The sequence below is a fragment of the Chiloscyllium plagiosum genome, unplaced genomic scaffold (genome assembly GCF_037043375.1).
Source record: "Chiloscyllium plagiosum isolate Xiang-an unplaced genomic scaffold, Cpla_swu_hap1 HiC_scaffold_19, whole genome shotgun sequence".
NCBI classification, from domain to species: domain Eukaryota; kingdom Metazoa; phylum Chordata; class Chondrichthyes; order Orectolobiformes; family Hemiscylliidae; genus Chiloscyllium; species Chiloscyllium plagiosum.
The window spans coordinates 54581248-54598441 of NW_028270157.1; the positions used below are offsets into that span (position 1 = coordinate 54581248).

Sequence of the window (17194 nt, forward strand, 5' to 3'; positions counted from 1 at the left end):
ATAACACTTATTCACTCTCAGTATCTTTTCTCCCCACATCCCACTGGGCTTAGGTGCAGTTCTCAATCCCACAGCTGGGGTGGAGGAAGCCTGCATTGCGATAGATTTGGTCGTGACATTATGCCTTGCAGCCCAGAGAGCTCAGGTCTACAGACAGACAGTCAGTCAGTCAGTCTCCTGACGTTGAAGGTTCACCCTCCTCAGCTGGAACTGTTGGAATTACAGGTAGCGAGGCGTCAGAGAGGTGTGCCACTTTTGGAGTTTGCTGAGATGATAATACTTTTTGCTCCTCCCCTGACCGGCCTGTGCTCCATCCCCCTCCACCGTCCCCACCACCAATGAATGGGCTCCTAGAATGAGGCCAAAAAGTCCTCATTCCCCTATTGCCTCACTATTGATGCTGAGCACCTACAGCTAGAGCGATGGGGTGCGAGTCTGTGTGCACTGAGCATTGTTCTGGACCTGGGTGTCTCAGGCATCCGCCATCCTTTCCATGGAGACAGGGCTTATGCCCAAAACATTGATTCTCCTGCTCCTTGGGTTATGCCTGACCTGCTGTGCTTTTCCAGCTCCACACTTTTCAACTGTTTCCATGAAGATAGCCAGATGTTTGTGTACCATAGTCATCATGGCAGTGAGAACATTGAAGGACTCCTCCATCTTCCATTACAGCCAACCAAGTGCCCATCTCTGAGTTAAGCATGTCCCTTGTGTCAGGGAGTAGGGGCAGGTCTTCTGCATGGGACTATATAGGTGCCTAGTCTGTGGTAATCTTTGGAGGATCAGGGACCTAATTTCTTACTCCGGTAGCTATGGAGATATGTCAGTGATGTGCTCCTGAGTCTGATATAGAGAGATACCATCAAGGTCAAAATCTGTCAGTTGGAGGAGGATGCAAGTAAATGCTTACAACTTATCGAGGGCTCCCTCCTCAGAGACAAAGCTATCACGGAGGGGTTCAAGCTGTGGCGTCTTCCTTCTGGAAGAGTCCCTTGGCCGTTAATAGTGTCTGCCCCAAAGAAGAAAGGAAATTATTTAGGGAAGATGGATAAAAGTTTATCGGAATTAGGAGAGAGTAGGCAAGTTAGCCTTTTGAGCCCACTCCACCATCTAACATGATCGTGCTGATCTCATCCTGGTCTCACCTCCACTTTCCTGCCCATTCCCCATTACACTTTATCCCATTTTCCATCAGAAACATATCTATTTTTTTTGAATATGTTGATTGATTCTGCCTCTGTTGCACTCTGGAGCAATGAGTTCCACAGATTCACAGCCCTCTGGGAAGTAGGCTGTCACTTCAATTTTGAACCTACCTCCTGTCACTCGATATCTATGCACAAGCTATTCAACCATTCCTCACATGACAGCTCTCTCCATCCCTATAATCGATCTGCTGAACCCCCTAGCAACTACCTCCAGTGCCACCACATCCTACTTCACATAAGGAGACCAAAACTGGACAGAATACTCCAGATGTGGTCTCACCAAATGCCATATATAGTTGTAATAACACATCTTTATGAGAAAAGAACAATCCAGTTCTTTTGCAATAAATACCAGGAGTCCATTTGCCTTATTACATGCTGCACCTGCATACCCACTTTGTGATTCATGCACAAAGATGCCCAGATCCCTCCGCACTGACACACTTTGAACCTGCTTCCCAGTTAAATAATAATTTGCCCTTTTTATTGTTCTGGCCAAAAATGACAACCTCTCCCTTATACACATTAAACCTGATCTGACAGAATCTGACCCATTCTCCTGGCCTAGCATATACATCTGTCAATGCTATCTCCTCATCACAGCCTGCTTTGCCAACTATTTTTGTATCATCAGCAAATTTTGATATTTTCCAGTCTGACCCTGCTAGGAGATCACTTATATAGATTATAAATAGTTGAGGTCTGAATCCTGTGGAACCCGACTCGTTATAGTTTACCATCCAAAGGAGGATCCATTTATCTTGACCTCATACTCTTTGTCCATCCAAGCCAATACTCTACCCTTAGCCCCCTGCGATCTAACCTTTTGGATCAGTCTTACATGTGCCACTTGGTCAAATGCCTTCTGGAAGTTGAGATATACTGCGTCCACCGGATCCCCATTATCCAACATCCTCAAAAGAACTCCAGCAAGTTTGTCAAGTACAACTTGCCCATCCATCCTTAAACCATGCTGACACTGTTGAATTGAGCACCAGTGTTCAGTTATCTCCTTCTTTGTGATGGCCTCCAACAACTTCCCCATTGGAGGTCAAACTGGCCGGTGTATAGTTTCCCACTTTTTTCGAATATGAGTGTCACATTAGCATGTTTCCAATCCACTGGTACCTTTCCAGAATCTGGAGAATTTTGGAAAATCATAACTAATGCACCAACTATCTCTGCAGCCATCTCCTTTAACACCCGAGGGTGCAGGTCATCAGGCCTGGGGGATTTATCTGCCTTTAATACAATCAGTTTACTTAATACCATTTCCCTCATTACAGTAATTTCACCAATTTCTGTAGTAACTGTAGTTTTTAGGAAGAAATTAGATTCCACTGTGAAAACAGGCAAAATATTGATTTAGTGCCTCTGTCATTTCTGAGTTCCCCATTATTGCCTTGCTATTTTCATCCTCTAAAGGAGCAACATTTATTTTTACTATTCTCTTCCTTTTAATGTGTCCTGCTAGCTTCCTTTTGTTGTTCATCTTAGCTCTTTTCATTTTGTTTTTAGTAACCATTTGCTGACTTTTAAAGTTCTCCCAGTCCTCCAGAGTGCCACTAACATTTTCAGAATGATAGGCTCTAGTTTTTTGCCTTTATGTTATCCTTGACTTCCTTGTTCAACCATGGATGATTTTTCAACTTTTTATAGTTTCTCTTCCTCAGGAAGATCCTTTGAGTGGTATTTCATTAATGTCCTGCAGAAGGAGATATGAGTTAGCATGGTGGTAATTGGAGAGGAGCATTGCATAATGCAGCCCATTAAATGGGATGCCCCGGGCCATCCCCTGACAGTACAGAACAGTCCTGGCCATCCTCAATCATCTCCACTATCCTCTCCTCATAGGAAATCAGGTTCTTCCCAACATCCCCTCCTGTTATGGACCTCACAGCCCAGTTGTGGCCCAGATTTTTCTGCAGTGAGAGAAAGATAAGAATTAGGGATAATGGAGATGTGAGGCTCCTCCCCAACTCCCCCAGGCAAGGCTAACCTGACCCATACTGCTAACTCTGCCCAGCCTGTGTCTGATAAGGGAGCATTTTGTTGCTGTCAGCTCGGAAGAGAACTTTCTCTCCATTGCCCTAGGGGGCCACCACCTTGAGATCTTTCTGCTTCAAATGTGGAACAAGTTTAGTTTTCTTCTGTGCCACCTGGTCAGAGATTTGCGAGGTCAGCATGGCATGCAGCATCTAAACTGGCTGGGCTTTAAATCTGGGACCAGAGCGATGGGTACCAGCAACAGTCAGCATTTCCACCCCATTCACAATACAATTCACTGAGAACATGCCCAACATTTCAACTGTATAAATAATGAGCTGATAGCACACAATTACATATGATAACTTGCCATGTCATAGTGTACATGACACTACAAAACCCACTGACCAATCTGTAAGTACTAATAAGAGAACTGCAGCCAAAGTGTTTACTTTTCAGGGTATTAATGTAGCTAAGATTTAACATGAAAATGTTCCTATGTTCTATATTTATAGAAAAACAGTCATTGTTTTTAGCCTGTGTTAAAACAAATTGTCATCACAACAAAATATAGAAAAAAATGTCCGTGTTGCCTACAAATCAAACATTACATTTGAATATTTTTCAACACCAGGGAAAGGCATGAAAGATTACCATTTGCAATCTTTAGTTTAAAGGAAAATAGTTGGTAAAGATGACACTAAGACATAAAATGAAAACTGGACACTTTTGCATTTATTTTCACCATGGCTTTGGTTAACTATCATACATTAACTATTTGAATTCTTCTAAGTTTGTACAACGGATTAACTTTGTAAACTGCTAATTGACTGTGTGTGCAACCTTTACATCCTCTTCAAAGCTGATGCGAAGTCTAGACTGCATACAGCCTTTCCTATCAATCCCAAACCACTCAAAAGACATAGCTGACGCCCAAAGTAACTTCCGACAGAAGCAGCACATCAATGGTGGGGGTTGGGAGAGAAACTAAAATGAAATCATTGTCACTCATCACAAACACAACGGCAGTTTCCAATTATTACTATGGCGCTCTACTCATTATAATTATTCATGTGCAAAATCAATGGAAACTATTTTACATGTTTGCAGAGGTTTCACAAAGTAAATCTGTCAAAAGGCCCATTGTCATCAGGAATTCCTCACTTGCAAATAAGAAATTCCTATTGACAAATAGTGGAGATCAAAGATCTTGCTGGCTCACAGAGTAGCCCATTTAGTAACTGTGAAATTATTTTGTCAATAGTGTTAATATAAACTTTCAGGGAATACAAAATGGGATAATCATTTTATACTTGCAACAACCTTTTCAATTAAATTATTGACCAGAGGAATTTCATCTATAGAATTTTGTCAGACAAAGCTCAAGCCCAGAGAGTGTGCCAATTTAAAAACTGACATCAGTAGCTTCAGCTCACGGAACTCCATGCATTCCTAAATGCAAGAAAAAAAAATTTCCAAGTCGTCAGGATGTTACAAGTTTGATGTTGGCTATCAGGAATTTCTTACTTGCAAGTAAAAAATTCCTGACAAGACTGGGAATTTAACCCGTGTGATGCAGGCGAGCACTTTGCGGTCTTGTGTGCATGATCGGCACTGAAATTTTGATTAAGGCCTTTGTAGCAAAGGGGTTAAACAGCATGAACAGTATAGGGAAGCTGTGAACCACTGGCTCCAGAGTTTATAGCCCCTCTAGTTCATTCACCAGACAGGTTCCCTTTTAATGGCAAGAAAATGCTTGAACTGAAAGGGATTATTGAGCATATCTGACCTGCGCTCAACCTTGCAACTAGTCCTTTTCTTCTACCTTTCAAATGCTGCAGAGTTTTAATCTATAGTTGAGCTTAGCGACTTCAGTCACCCTGTCACAGATTTTGCAAAACAGGACTGAAATTGCGTTTCATTGTTCGGCAATTACATATACGAATCAATTTTGCACCCCATGATGTAAGCATTTTCCATTTTCTTATAATTGATTCAGCTTAAATGGATTGTAAGAGAAACCTTAGTAAATCAATAGGAATTTTCTTCTCTCCACTTGACACCTCCCCTGCTGCGGGGATAATTGTCTCTAATCAAACTGTCCAACTCAGAATGACAACATTTTCCTTAAATCCTGTAACTATCTCATGGATATTGAGATTTAAACTGTTTAGTGTAAACTTAGGAAAGTTCTTTTAAAAAAATGCATCAAAATATCAATATCCAAGAGAATAAAAAAACTTGAGTTTTACCTAATTCGAACCAGACTCATTTATCTGAAAATTGAGTTTCAGCAACTATTAATTCATAGAATCCCTACAGTGCGAAACATATGAATTTGTCATTGACTAAAAAACATCCTGAGCAATTAGAAGGCAAAGCATAACCAGCTAAACAGAACTGGTGATAATTTGAACAGCCCAGGAAATTTATTGATAATATAGCACACAAAGCATAATAAAATTTGCTTTTCACAGAAATGACAACAGATTCCTCATCTGAACAAGGGACATTAGCATATGACATTGGTTTTTGTTCATTGTTTAAGACATAATCTAATTCCTTTAATTAGATTAGGTCTTAATTCCTTCAATTAGATTATAGCCCTAATGTTATTATTTCTCTCTTTATTCAGTTTTGATTTATTCATGCATTTTAAAAAAATGTTTAAAATTGATTTTAAGGAACGTGAATTTACGTGTCAATGTTGCTTTTGTAGTTTAACATAGTATGAGCCTCATTTGGTAAGAACCTTGCAATTCTTGCACATGTTCTCTTCATGCAGAGTTACCATACAATTGTAGATGGTTATTTTATGTATCCCTCAATAGTTTCACTCCCTGTTAATAGTGGTCAACAATTATAAATATCTACATCAGCCCAGAAAGTAGTAGCAACATAGACCCATGTGTTAAGCCAGCTACACCATCACTAGAAATTACTGTCTTGTCATTTTCATGTCATTAGTGTCAGAGTCCCTTTTTAAACACGCTTAGAGATAGAATTGTATTTAATTATGTTAAATTGGAGATCCTATTAAGTCAGCAGAGTAATGAAACTAATTCATGAAACTGTATATTTAGTTTCAGATTTAATTTGTAAAATAGGTATGATTGATCCTTGACCAATTAGTAAATAATTTGCATGACTGCCATAATCCAATGAGTAATTTACTAGATAAATGTTAGTTGAGTTGGTTGATCCTAGCTGTAAAATGGGACAGTGCATTAGCATTGCCGAGCTATAGAAGGATAATAAATCTCCTATTTTTGTTTCTACCACAGATCGCTAGCCAATAGTCTCTAGCTAGATTTGTACATTTGACAGGGACAGGATTAAGATCAGCTGCTGAATAGTTTAATGGCCCGTACTGTCCGGATTGTTATTTGAAGAATTAACTCTTTGTTAAAGTATCAGTGAATGCCCAGCACATATACATACAATCATACAAACCAGGAGCAGGAATGGGACACTCAGCTCCTTGATACTACTGCATCATTTAACCAGATCATGACCAATTTGCAGTCATGTATACTAATTGTCAAATTTCTGAAACACACTCTATGAGATCAGGTATCCAGGTTTAATGTAGTAGTACCACCTAATGAAAGGTTTTTCCTTATATTGTGCGAAATTTAACCTAAAGTTTCTAATAAAAAAGAATCTGCATGTCAGAGATCAAGGTTTCCAAACATGCATATATATTTCCTTATTACAAACTGCAATCTTCGTATGCATCAATTGATCAATGATTGGAAATTTGTTCTAAAGCCACTGGATGGACATATCACTCTAAGTTAATTTCTCTGGCTGGAAATGTGTTGCTGGAAAAGCGCAGCAGGTCAGGCAGCATCTAGGGAACAGGAGAATCGACGTTTCGGGCATTAGCCCTTCTTCAGGAATGAGGAAAGTTGGTCCAGCAGGCTAAGATAAAAGATAGGGAGGAGGGACTTGGGGGAGGGGTGTCGGAAATGTGATAGGTGGAAAGAGGTCAAGGTGAGGGTGATAGGTCAGACTGGGGTGGGGGCGGAGAGGTCGGGAAGAAGATTGCAGGTTAGGAAGGCGGTGCTGAATTTGATGGATTTGACTGAGACAGGCTGGGGGGAGGGGAAATGAGGAAACTGGTGAAATCCGAGTTCATCCCTTGTGGTTGGAGGGTTCCTAGCTGGAAGATGAGGCGTTCTTCCTCCAACCGTCATTTCGCTGTGGTCTGACGATGGAGGAGTCCAAAGACCTGCATATCCTTGGTGGAGTGGGAGGGGGAATTGAAATGTTGAGCTACAGGGTGGTTGGGTTGGTTGGTCCGGGTGTCCCAGAGGTGTTCCCTGAAACGCTCCGCGTTTCTATCTCAGGCGACCGAATCAACACGGACATCTACTACAAACCAACCGACTCCCACAGCTACCTGGACTACACCTCCTCCCATCCTGCCCCCTGTAAAAACGCCATCCCATTCTCCCAATTCCTTCGACTCCGCCGCATCTGCTCCCAGGAGGACCAGTTCCAAAAACGCACATCCCAGATGGCCTCCTTCTTCAAGGACTGCAATTTCCCCCCCGACGTGGTCGACGATGCCCTCCACCACATCTCTTCCACTTCCCGATCCTCCGCCCTTGAACCCCGCCCCTCCAACCGCCACCAGGACAGAACCCCACTGGTCCTCACCTACCACCCCACTAACCTCCATGTACAGCGCATCATCCGCCGCCATTTCCGCCACCTCCAAACGGACCCCACCACCAAGGATATATTTCCCTCCCCTCCCCTATCAGCATTCCGTAAAGACCACTCCCTCCGTGACTCCCTCGTCAGATCCACACCCCCCACCAACCCAACCTCCACTCCCGGCACCTTCCCCTGCAACCGCAGGAGGTGCAAGACTTGCGCCCACACCTCCCCCCTCACCTCCCTCCAAGGCCCCAAAGGAAACTTCCATATCCGCCACAGATTCACCTGTACCTCCACACATATCATCTATTGCATCCTTTGCACCCGATGTGGCCTCCTCTATATTGGGGAGACGGGCCGCCTACTTGCGGAGCGTTTCAGGGAACACCTCTGGGACACCCGGACCAACCAACCCAACCACCTTGTAGCTCAACATTTCAATTCCCCCTCCCACTCCACCAAGGATATGCAGGTCTTTGGACTCCTCCATCGTCAGACCACAGCGAAACGACGGTTGGAGGAAGAACGCCTCATCTTCCGGCTAGGAACCCTCCAACCACAAGGGATGAACTCGGATTTCACCAGTTTCCTCATTTCCCCTCCCCCCAGCCTGTCTCAGTCAAATCCATCAAATTCAGCACCGCCTTCCTAACCTGCAATCTTCTTCCCGACCTCTCCGCCCCCACCCCAGTCTGACCTATCACCCTCACCTTGACCTCTTTTCACCTATCACATTTCCGACGCCCCTCCCCCAAGTCCCTCCTCCCTATCTTTTATCTTAGCCTGCTGGACCAACTTTCCTCATTTCTGAAGAAGGGCTAATGCCCGAAACGTCGATTCTCCTGTTCCCTAGATGCTGCCTGACCTGCTGCGCTTTTCCAGCAACACATTTCCATCTCTGATCTCCAGCATCTGCAGACCTCACTTTCTCCTCAATAATTTCTCTGGCTGCCAACCCTCAACTACAATTAAAAATAATTTTCAAAATTTTCTGAATATAATTTATTCAGGATCTCTTCTGAAGCAAAACAAAATTCCCCTTCTGTTATCTATAAAAACTAAAACAATTACATAGAGTCACATTTATTGCCAATATTTCTGGATCTTCTGTGCAGTTTCTATTTAGCTATATTCATTCTAATTTACAGAAAAACTTTGTGAATAAGTTAAATATTGTAACTTAAATGAGTGACAAAGCTTCAAAATTGATTCAATCATTAATTCAGAGAATAAAATGGTTTGAGGCAAGATAAAAGTAATCAGATGATACCGTGGAAAAATGCAATATAGGTATGAGCAGTAGACAGTTTAATTTCCTTATTCATTCATTGATGTGGGTGCCTGCTGGCTGGGCCAGCATTTATTGTCTATCAATAATAGGGATGGAAGTGAGCTGTCATCTTGAACTGTTACATTCCTTGCATTTTAGGGACACCATAGTGCTTCTATGAAGATAGTTGCGGGATTTTAACCCAGCAACTTTGATGGAACAGTAGGATATTTCCGAGTCAAAATGGCGAGTGGCAGGGAGGCAAACTTGGAGCTGGTGATGCTCCCATGTATCTGCCACCTTTGTCCTTCTAGATGGTGTAGCACCTTTAACTTTATGGGGACAATGTACAGTTATGGAACCTCATCTGAACACACCAGTGCCCCTTCATCCAGAGGTCACTGAAGTCTGCAGCTGTTACAGGCCTTAAATGTTTCTGTCAGATCTCAAAATGCATCAAATAGATTGGTAGAGCATATTATAAAGCACAGAATTTGTGACTCACTGGAAAGGACTACTGCTTTTACACTGCCCTGCAATGCACGTACGAGTACTGGAATTTGGGAAAACAACATTGCCCAAGTAAAACTTAGATCACCAGTGTATCCCTCATGAAGCTATGTGGTTTACAATGTAGAGACTGAAATCAAGTGGACTGCAAGACCAATAAATTGTAAAAGCTGCCAAATCACAATAGCTATTTTCATTGGAATTAAGTTTTATCTTTAATATAAACAGATGATTAGCACTACATTCTAGTTAGCTGTCAGCATCATTATGTATCAATGTTTAGAGCTGCCATCACAACCACTAACCAATCGCAACATATATGGACTTGATCTTCCACCCTACCGCCCCTGGTGCTCACCTTCCACCCTACCAACCTTTGCATAAACCAAATCATCCGCCAACATTTCCGCCACCTCCAAACAGACCCCACCACCAGGGATATATTTCCCTCCCCACCCCTTTCCGCCTTCCGCAAAGACCATTCCCTCCATGACTACCTGGTCAGGCCCACGCCCCCCTACAACCCACCCTCCCATCTTGGCACCTTCCCCTGCCACCACAGGAATTGCAAAACCTGCGCCCACACCTCCTCCCTCGCCTCCATCCAAGGCCCTAAAGGAGCCTTCCACAAATCCATCAAAGTTTTACCTGCACATCCACCAATATCATTTATTGTATCCATTGCTCCCGATGCGGTCTCCTCTACATTGGGGAGACTGGACGCCTCCTAGCAGAGCGCTTTAGGGAACATCTCCAGGACACCCGCACCAATCAACCACACCGCCCTGTGGCCCAACATTTCAACTCCCCCTCCCACTCTGCCGAGGACATGGAGGTCCTGGGCCTCCTTCACCGCCGCTCCCTCACCACCAGACACCTGGAGGAAGAACGCCTCATCTTCCGCCTCGGAACACTTCAACCCCAGGGCATCAATGTGGACTTCAACAACTTCCTCATTTCCCCTTCCCCGACCTCATCCTAGTTTCAAACTTCCAGCTCCACACTGTCCCCTTGACCTGTCCGGACTTGTCCGACCTGCCTAGCTCCTTTTCCACCTATCCACTCCACCCTCTCCTCCCTGACCTATCACCTTCATCTCCTCCCCCACTCACCTATTGTACTCTATGCTACTTTCTCCCCACCCCCACCCTCCTCTAGCTTATCTCTCCATGCTTCAGGCTCTCTGCCTGTATTCCTGATGAAGGGCTTTTGCCAGAAACGTCGATTTTGCTGCTCGTCGGATGCTACCTGAACTGCTGTGCTCGTCCAGCACCATTAAACCAGAATCTGGTTTCCAGCATCTGCAGTCATTGTTTTTACCTATATACTGGGATTGTACTCTTGTAATTCCATTCTTTGGGTTTAGCATCTTTGATCCAATTTCAGGCTCAACAAAATATCTTTTGAGACACATTGTCCACATACATCATCTTGTCATGAAGTTGTATCATAGGGATTATTAATCTTTAATTCATTTGCTGATATAAATATCTGAAACTTGTGTTTGAAATAAAATTCCTGTAAAATAAGCTGATCATTACTTTAAAACGGTGGCGGAAACCACCCAATCTGAGAGCTGACAAGTTCCACAGCGAATCCCAAAAATGGAGATTGAAACAGCAACACTACCAAATTGAGTTGCATTGAAATGGACAGTAAGCTACAGAATTCTCAAGTGCAAAAATGGCCAGAAACAAAAGAAAATTTACTGAAACCCACTATAAGAAGAAAAATGGTGAATTTACCCTTCCAATCACATTATGATAACTCGGACAATAAAGGACTTGGCTTCCTTTGTTAACATGGATTATCACCATTGTGCACCACGAGTCAACTATCACATACAAACTCCCCTCAAAGTTATGATCATAAACCTGGCTGTTACAGAGGTGAAGCATATCAAGGTGGCTGCAGGATACAATAATAAGATCCCCCTTTTAGTAAGATTATTTAAATTGAGTAAAGAACCCTAATTCTGCCTCTAGTTGGAGAAAAAAAAATTTAAAAAAAGACAAAGAGAATTTAAAAAATGAAAGGAACTGAGAGTGGCCTAGCAGCATCTCTAGAAGAAAAATAACTTATTACTGTTTAAAAGACATTATCTCCAGAAGAACCACCAGTACCTCAAGACTATCAAAGGAACACATCATTCCATTTACTAAAATATTTTTATTTTACATAGCAACACAAGATCTTCCAAACTGAAGATCCAATTAACATATTTTCAAAATTTTACATTAGTCAAGTAAATACTGAGTTGAAACATCATATCTTTTCAAACATTCACATAGAACATGACATTACAGCGCAGTACAGGCCCTTCGGCCCTCGATGTTGCGCTGACCTGTCATACCAATCTTCACATTCTATCATAACCTATCTCAAGTAATGGAAAGATAGGAATTTATTCACCCTCCATTCTTAGTTATACCAATCTGAAAAAGAATGTTTTTTTCTTCACTACCTTTCATTTGTTTTCAAAGGTCATTAACAACTTGCCAGACGAACTTCCAAAACAAAAATGCCAATAACCTAAATGATAATAATTCAGGCATGAATCTTGGTGGTGAGTTGTATTCATTCACATAGAACAGAATTTATGACCATACTATACAAAGTCTACATATGAACACTTCTAGAATTACTTTATTTTTAAAGTAATCCAATGACACTGGGCTCAAGTCTGGCTCTTTCACAAATCTTATTTGCGGACTTTGATATCTCCCATCTTCTAATCTTATTTCTAGGTGCTTTGCTGCAGCCAACTTCCTCCCCAGTTACCATCCCAAACCTTCATTTCTTCATTGTCACTTCTCCGTTGAACCTCCCCCACCCTCCCCAAAGCACCTAGAAATAAGATTGAAAGATGGGAGACAATAAAGTCCACAAATAAATAAGACTTGTGAAACGGCCAGACTTGAGAGCAGTCATAGGCAGAGTGACTTCTGCGGTTCACTACAATTGCTTTATAAACGTCAGATGGAGGGGTGAGCATTGACTTCAGAAGTATTTGATATTCACTTTGCTTAGGTGTGACTTTGTTGTTTCGGAGTTAAAAGCTTTAGAAGTTCCTTACCTAGGGTGACATTCCTTGCAGTCCTGAGGGAATGCTGCACAGCCTTTCAGATAGGACTTTAGTCATATAGTCCCAGTCTGCCTCTCAAATGAATACGAATGATTTCAAAGTACTCTCTCGGAGAAGAGTAGGCAAGTTCTCCCAATTCACATCGTCAAGACAGATCTGATCATTATCACCATGCTGTTTGTAGGAGCTTGCTATCCATGATTTAGCTAGCACTGTTCAGGCATTGTGTCAAAGACTACACTACACAAGTATCTCCTTGATGGTTAAAGTACTGCAGGAGACCTTGAGGACATGAAAGATTTTCCCTTTTTAATAAAGCTTGCAAAAAATATTTATTGAAAGATGACCACTGTTTTCAAATTCAGAAGGAATATATTTTGAACAGCTTTTGAGTGAATTAAATATGTTAGCTCCAAGAAATTTGATCAACACACAAACACAATGTTTTCTTCTCTCTCTGTGTATGGGGCATTGTTGGCAAGGGCAGCCTTTACTGCCCATCTCTAGTAAGTTAAATGCAATCGAGTGGCTTTCTCAACTACATCAGGTGGTGGTCAAGAGTTAACCATATTGGTGTGGGGCAGGTATCACACATCATTCATGTCACAATGAGGCCATTATTGTACAACATTTTGACAGCTTCATTGTCACTTTTACTTGTGTCGGGTTTTTAAACTTGCAGATTTTAAGAAATGGATTAAAATTTCTCAAATGATACAATAGGACCTCAACTCATTCTCTGGATTAGTCATCCAGGTTTCTGAGTGACTGATCCAGCAGATCCACAACATCAATCGTCACTTTGTGTTGCCTTAGCCACTTTCTCCTCTCCTTTCCTCTGCTGGATTTTTGGAAGATTTTTGTCTTTGGCTTTCGGCCATAAACCATATAGTAGCAGAGAGGAAATCAGGCAAGGAGAAGTGCACTGCTGTAGCAACAGTTCCGTACGTGCTCTCTGCAGTGTCAGGACAAAGTAACCTTTATTCATATGTTGACAAATTTGCAAACCTGTCATTCATTCCACAAACATAAAACGAAGGCCATTCAGCCTATTGAGTGTGTTCTCTTTGAATATCAGAGCACATCTGATCCTTCAGCAGTGATACATAGATGGCCATTATGAAGAAGACCTCCAAGTGATTTTCCTTCATTTCAAGCTTCTAGTATTACCGTGATAGAGAGCCGTTAATTCAGCAGAGTCAAAGGGTGGGACCTTCCTGGTTTCAATAATTCAACGCAACAACCTAACTATTTTAGGCAATGTCAATATGCCACTATTTTTATCTCAGTTGGAAACAAGTGCTTTGCTAACCAAAAATATCTGTTGAAATTCAGGCTGAGTGGCAATAACAAAAGCAGACAAGAATACTCTTCAGCTTTGTAACTGTGTAACACACACGTTCAAGAAACATGAAGGAGAATGCTGAAACCACATTTTCAGTATCTGCGGTCAAGGAGGATTCTTAGCGGAACAAAATAGACACAAATAAATTGAAAATGCAATCAGAAGGAATCTCTGAATAATTTCTGTTCAGAAATGCTAAGTTGCCCCATGATATACATTCACTAACACCAAGCTTAACTACTTCGCTGCCCTAGTGTCGTGACATTCAGTTTTCATGCAGCTTTCTTTGAACCCCCTACCAAACCATCCGTATGCTGAAGTCAAAGGCCCTGGGAAACTTGGCTCAGATTAACCCATACTAAAATACAAAGATTGCTGGATTCAAAGGGAACTTCCCCCTCCCAGTCTCTTTTCTTTGAATATTATGCATAGCAATTGACCAGAACAACCTCCAGAAAAAGCTAAATAAATCTATATCCTCTTGCTGGTGTATCAAACAAAGACAGTAGCAAGTAGCACGAGGCAGGATCTGTCAATAATACTTCAAAAAGGAACAATGGTCTGCCAGCTGAAAGTTCTGAACAATTCCTGTAGTTCAAATCCTTCACTGAACAAGATATTTGGAACCTAAAAAAGATAAAGCATTTCAAAAAAGTAAATCAGTTTCAAGTTCAAAACAAGGAGTCCCCATCAAGCAGGGAAATCCATGTTACTCAGATAATACAACAAAAAGAATAACATCAAAAGAAAATAAACTGTCTGAATTCAAGAAACTTCCACCAAAGGTCTTTAAATGAACATACTGTAAGCAGCTGTCTCCAGCAAAAGGAAAATAAATGTTAGAATCAAGAGAAGCAAGACGGTACAATAGCCTTCTTTAATCAAGTCATTGACAATGCAATCTTAAACCAATTAGTGTTGCAATTTGTTGACATTAAGCATCTGGAAGCTAATGTAATGACTTCCTACACCCTTGTATCAAGACAGGAAAAGTCACTTGCTCTTCAATGCCCTTTAATTCTAACTGCAGAACTGGCAGTTAGTATTCGGAGACAATCACAAACCACTCACATATTTGCCTTTCAATGAATAAGCCTACTGTACAAATGTAAAACTGTCAAGCTTGTTTTCATTTCTTGTTAATAAAATACGTTTCCCATCTTTAAAACCTGCAAGCAATTATTCCATAATGCTTCCACTGACAGAATTTTTAGCTAAGTCTGTTTGAGGTGGACTTCATGCTGCAATCGTAACCGGGTTTACATTCAAGAGAACTGAACATTAAGAAACTGTATATGAGAAAAGATAGAAAATGAGAAAAGATAGAAAAAAGTAAAAAGAAACTAAAAGAAAAATGGATTAAGCTGACAAATCCTGGGCTCAGAAATCCTACTCCACTGCCATTTCACTAGAAATATTTTAGGACGTAGGCATAAATTTAAGATGAGAGGAGAGGGGTTGAAGGAGGACATCAGGGGCATTTTCTTTTACACATAGAGTGGTCCGTGTGTGCAACGAACTTCCAGAGGAAGTGGTGGATATGGGTGCAGTTACAACACTTATAAAACATTTGGATAAGTACATGAATAAGAGAGATTTGGAGGGATATGAGCCAAATGCAGGCAGATGGGGCTAGTTTAGTTTGGGATTATAGTCAGCATAGACTGGTTGGACTCATGGGTCTGTTTCCGTGCTGTATGACTCTGTGACAGGGTCCTTTCTCTGGGGTAGGGGAATCCAAAACTAGCAGGTATAGGTTTAAGGCGAGAGGGGAAAAGATTTAAAAGGGACCTAAGAGGCAAATTTGTTACTCAGAGGGTGGAGCTGCCAGAGGAAGTGGTGGAGGCTGATACAATTACCATATTTAAAAGGCAGCTAGATGGGTATATGAATAGGAAGGGTTTAGAGGGATGTGGGACAAATGGTGACAAAAGGGACTCGGTGAGTTTACAATATCTGGTCGGCATGGACAAGTTGGACCGAAGGGGTTCTGCACTGTGCATCTCTATGACCCTATGATTCTATGTAAAGATGATGTGTACATCAACATGAACTGAGAGTGCTTAAAAAGGACAGCAAGTGCCCAACATTTAAACCTCTTCTGTACCTGAGTTGATGTTTCTTGCCATTTGAACGGCCCAAATGTTCACGGAGGTTAGTACAGTGACCAAGCTGAGGCATTGGGCTGTTGCAGGTCGGTGCTCTTCTGAGGAAGTTGAGTGTACAGAGAGGAAGAGAAAGAATGATGATGCCTGAAGGCAGAGAGTTGTTGCAATTGCTAGCTTGTACCATTGTGACCCGTTATTATGAATGCGCTTTGTTCATTGTTCTGCATTCAGAGTTGTGTTTGGGTCTTCATGCAGACATTTTTAAAAGCTTACATGGGCATTTATAATGGGCACACAGACAAAACGTTTCTCCAGTCAGTTGAGACAGATAAACAACACAGCAAATTTTTAGTAGCAATTGGCTAACAACCTCTTTACTCATAAGTGGAAAGAGACTTGTAGATTTAAGAAAGGATATTTACATACGTACTTTGTTACAAAAAGACTGGGTTTTTTTATGTTTTAAGTGGCAATTTTTTAAAACAAGAGTTCTGTGCATTTAACCCAGGGATTTTTATCCTAAGTTTAGGTAGAAGGCAAACTGCTGTCAGGTTTGCCGACCTTTTTTTCATAGACTAGAAATCAAGAGTGCATTTTGCATGTCAGATAAAAACAAGCTTGCACTAACCCAAGATCCAAGAATTGGGTGTGGGCCATGAAATGTAAAGCTTGCAATCATGCTTTTCTTCCTTATTTGAAACTAGAGAGGCTCTTTGGCCCATCATGTCTGTGGTGCTCATTAAACATCTATCTACTTGAGTTCTATTTCCAGCTCTTGGACTATTGGCATGTAAGATATAGCATCTGGAATGTTCATCGGAATAGTTCTTAAATGTTGAGAGGTCCAGCCTCTACCATCCTTTCAGTAAGTGATTTAGGACACTCATCACCATCTGGGTGACAAAACTCTTCCTTACATCCACTCTAATCCTGTTATCCCTCCCCTTTAATTTACCAACCCTTGGTTTTTGACCCCTCTGCTGAAGGGAAAAGTTTGTCTCATCCACATTGTCT

General features: G+C 41.6%; 1 protein-coding gene across 2 annotated transcripts in view; it reads right to left on the reverse strand.

Moving 5' to 3' along the window:
• The window catches only part of scube1 (signal peptide, CUB domain, EGF-like 1), a 282891-nt gene that overhangs the window by 201728 nt on the left and 63969 nt on the right, over nucleotides 1-17194 (reverse strand). The window lies entirely within an intron of this gene.